Source organism: Conger conger, chromosome 18 (assembly GCF_963514075.1).
Source record: "Conger conger chromosome 18, fConCon1.1, whole genome shotgun sequence".
Classification (NCBI taxonomy): domain Eukaryota; kingdom Metazoa; phylum Chordata; class Actinopteri; order Anguilliformes; family Congridae; genus Conger; species Conger conger.
The window spans coordinates 23631223-23635759 of record NC_083777.1 but is presented as its reverse complement, the minus strand read 5'-3'; the positions used below and the strand labels follow the sequence as shown (position 1 = coordinate 23635759).

Sequence of the window (4537 nt, the reverse complement as noted above, 5' to 3'; positions counted from 1 at the left end):
ACAAGCACGCAGGCACGCACGCACGCACACACGCACGCACACACGCACGCACACAAATACTCGCGCACACACAAGCATGCACGTACACACGCGCGCACACACACACACGCATGCACGTACACACGCGCGCGCACACACACACACACGCACGCACGCAAATACTCACGCACAAACATGCACGTACACATGCACACGCACAAATACTCACGCACGCACACACAAAAGCAATCATGCACAAATTTTTGCCTCTCCTACTCTATCAATCCTGGCTGTAGTCTGCGTTCAATACGACAACCCACCTGTGTACCCTGCCGTGTCTCTGTGCTGCAGAGGAAAGGCAACCGTTTGGCTTTTAAAAACACTTTCGGAGAAGGCAGCAGCAGAGTGCTTTAGGCGTCCCTTCATGGCCCTGGCTGCTACACCTCATTTTCCCAGCACAATGGGAGAAAGGAACAGTGCAGCTGTATTTTACCACTTCCAATTATGAGGATCACTGAATGTGGGTCCAACAGGAGGAAGAAAGAAAACCACAAAGCTGCCAGGAGCCAGGGAGCTAAAGGCTAATTATCCTGATCCGGGTCCCTGGGCCTGACCCACATCATTTACACAAGTTGGATCTCTCTGAGGCAAAAGAGCCGGGGTATTCTGCGCAGCGGTTATCCAAATTACTTACAACACCCTCCCCCCCCCCACCCGCCCCACCCCACCCCACACTTGGCGTGAGGGGCACACCAGCAGCACTACTTCAGAGTAATCTCTCTAAATCCCTCCACAAACATTTCACGCCACTAGCCTCCTAATTGATAAACCTCAATTGGCCCCGCATTAGCATATCATAAACTGGAGCGAATTGGCCAGCGACAGGATTGTTTTTTTTGCGGTTTTGTTTTTACATACCTATATATAAACGTACACATGACATTTTGCGCAATAGCGGTGGCTTGGGTAAGACAAAAGGCGCAGAAGGGTTAGTCTCCATCTCGGTGAATTCCCCAAGTTCCCGTTTCTTGCATGGAGGAGATCAGAAGGGAAGCTTAGCGCCGTTGACAGCTCTTTAAAGGCGGTTTCCTGGGCGGGTGTCCGTGTGAATGAGCCAGCGGGAAGATCCCCTTCATTGGAACAGACGTCAGCAGAAGAGCCCTGTCCACGCTGCTGTCAGGCAACACCTAGCGCTCCAACAGAGCCCCTGCACGGCGAGTGCCTGCATCCGCGTCCCGCCAGGACGAGCGAGCCGCCGCGATCAGCGGGAGAAAACGATCCCCCTGAACGAAACGCAGGAATTAAATGCGAGTGGCACACCACCCGTTTCAGACGTCGAGAGTAACTGTCCCAATGGGGCCCAGACATTAGCCGCCCATCATGGTCCATGCGTCACTCGCTTTTAGCACAACGAGGAATTTGAAAATCTGAATAAACCATAAGCTACTCACACAGTTCTCCATTTGCAAAACAGACTGAATGCTGAAGATGGATTCGTTTTCACGGGGCTTTAATAACTATAATCCCCACGTCATTCAAACAGCAAGAAAGCAACAGGCATCATCATGTGTAAGTAATATTGAAACGTACTTACAAATAAAACACAAGAACCAAAGGAGAAAGGGAAACATAATGGAAATAAAATACAAAAATAAAAACCGACAGTACATCTGTCAATTTGACACATCCAGTTCTCAGACATCAGTCTCTATGCGTCTCTTTCCATAACTCAAGGAAAGTCCTTTCATCCTTGTGAGGCACTAACCTGAGTAGTGAGACTAATCCAGTGGTGCATTTGCATTATCCATCAGAATGTAGCTACCGTGTTTATTTTAACTTAATTTATCATCTACATTATGCAGACAATAGACCCATGCAGACGCAATTTGAGCAGACAGGGATTATCACGGTAATGTCATACATAAATTTCCTCTGGCAGCAGAATAGCCCGTTCTGACTTCACACATCAATGACCACGCAGATGAGGCAACCAGCGAAAACGAGCAAGCTTTAGCTAAGGCACGATTCGCATCTTTGCGCCGCTCAAAGTCCAGTGTTCTCGCAGGGATGTGGCAAGAGACAGATTATAACTGCTTCAACCACACATATCAGCTTTCACAAATTCCTCACGATAAAAATGATTAACGATAAAAAACAAACACTAAGCTGTGCACTTCATTCCATTCGCGTATGTTTCCATAGACACGTGCATAATGAAATCGAGCAAGTAGATCAATTCAAGATACAAGTTAAAATAATAACACTGTTGCAAAACAATTTAAATGTTTGAGGCGAATGTCATGCTGCGTGGTATTTAGATAGAAATAGCTCATATTTTTAAGTTCTTGGTCAGCAAGTTTACTTACCAAAACGACTCCAACTACATTCCGAATGCCGTTCATGAGTCAAACATCCAGGTATTAAGCGACCTAAGGCTAGCTATACAACCCCACGCACCGCACCTTACAACAAGTGCAAGCTGGACAATATTTGCCGCATGAAATCCGCTAATTGCGATTCCATTCATACAACCGAGAGCGCTGGCTATTGCTGTCACTCTGGTTATAGTGTAACGTTACTAGCCAACGACGTAAGCAAGACAACTAACGTTAGCGTCTAAACTATCGTAACAGGTTCTTCAATCAGCCTCGTACCACAGGCAAAAACCATAATCGGTGGTTGTGGCGGTACCGAGCAGATATGGTCGACACCATTACTTCTCTGATCTTATCTCGCTTGCTATCGCGTCAGCTATAGCCACATAGCTAGCTACCAGATACCTGTAGCAAGAACACGTTATCCAATCGTTTGATCGGTTAGGTAACGCTTCATTGCTAAGTTAAGAAAATTCACAAGAAGCTACATTATATATGTTCATACAATCCACCAAGTCATGCAATACGCACATAACATATTCAAATAAACGGCTTAATGTTATAATATTGACTAAACGTGCGCAATGATACAGCTTAGGTACCTGCAATGCTAACTACCACGCTAACATTACACATCCAAGTTACCCAATAATAGTCAGTTTGCCACAAAAACTAGTTACGGTTATTCAAATTGCTTACTAAGGTCGACAACACCAGGTTCATGGCAAACTGTTAATCTGCATGTTTAAAATATTAATCACATGCCTTCTCGTGTCGTGAGTATTGACTAAACGGACTGCCTACGGTGATGATTTCCACTAAATGACAGACTTGCCGTAACGTAAGGCAAAATGATTTTTATCGAATGTGCTAGCACGCCTGCTAGCCAGCAACTTTATTCCAATGGCTTTTTCTACTATAAAACTCGGCATTGGGAATAAAATGAATTGTATGATTTTTGACATTTAAGCCTGGTCGACTCAAGGGTGTCGCATGTGAATCATTCAGCCAACGTTAGCAATCTAGGCTAGCGGCGATTCGGTTCGGTTCCCTGGCCCGCATCTAGCCAGTGTAGCTAAGCAATTGATGCATTTAAATGATAAATATAGCTTACCAACATTTTCAGTACCATGTATAAAAACAATAACTGTCTTAGTACGCTTTTAGATTACCTGAATTTGATCTTACCTCTACAGGCTCCAATCAGTGCCAGTCACACCCTGCGGACTCGAAAATTCAATACGGACTCTGTGCAGGATAATAAAGTTTATCCGCTTTTTTCCTCTTGAGCGGACACCGCAGTAGGAGCTACGGTTACGTTAGCAAGCTAGCCGTAGCTGGTAAGTTATCCAGTCGTTCTTGATCAGCGTCGTAAATGTACACAGTGTGTCCAATAAGATACCTGGGTAACCACCTGACAGCTCTCTTTGAGTTTCAAATCTCGCTGTGGGTAGCTATCCGCGTTTCGGCTATTTCTGTTTTCAGATAAAGTTTATCTCCTTCTCCCCTCCTCTGCCGCCATCTTTCCCCGCAGGGCACGCCGGGTAATCCTCAGGAATCCCCACGTACTACGCATCCTGACGTGATGTTGGATTTTTTTTCGGGAAGGAGATGGCAGGTGCTGTCCTCCCCAAAGTCATTTGTGGGTTGAAAGTGTAAGGAAGACTTGTCAGCCTACGTCAGACCTAGTCAATAAAACTTCTTGGGATGTGGAAGAAATGCCATCTTTGTCCCAATCCCAATCTTATCAACCGAGGTAAATTTAATTGTGTTGATTAAAATTGGGATTTAACTACACCATCAGATTATTTGTTACTCATGCATCAATTTTGGCACAAAGACAAGTTATCATTTGTGTGTTCTTGTGCCCTGTTCTGAACGTAATGTGGAGTTATTATTTGAAACAATGTTTTGAGAAACCTGCTGAGATTTGTATGGAAACATTTCAGCACTGTAGCAACTCCAAAACAACAATTTAGCACTGGGGAAAAACAAAAGCACGTCGGCTAACTTTAGTGAATTCTGACTCACTCTATTCATAACAGAAGTAATATGCACAATTGTCTTTTTTTATGACATCCAGAACCATTTTCTGTCATCTTACACACTGTGACAAATCATTTATTCAGCTCTTGGTGTCACAGTCAAAGAGGTAACAAAAAACAATATATTTATGATCATGC

General features: G+C 44.5%; 1 protein-coding gene and 1 long non-coding RNA gene across 2 annotated transcripts in view; one reads left to right on the top strand and one right to left on the bottom strand.

Moving 5' to 3' along the window:
* tjap1 (tight junction associated protein 1 (peripheral)) overlaps positions 1-3885 on the bottom strand; it is a 64063-nt gene extending 60178 nt beyond the window's left edge. The window contains exon 1 of the mRNA XM_061228573.1: positions 3543-3885. The gene's annotated coding sequence lies outside the window, so the exon portion shown is untranslated. The remainder of the gene's footprint in view (positions 1-3542) is intronic.
* Positions 3095-3962, top strand: LOC133118507 (uncharacterized). Its single transcript, XR_009706405.1, has 3 exons — positions 3095-3195; positions 3551-3694; positions 3889-3962. It is a non-coding gene; the product is annotated as an uncharacterized LOC133118507 (long non-coding RNA).
* The last annotated feature ends 575 nt before the right edge of the window (positions 3963-4537 follow it).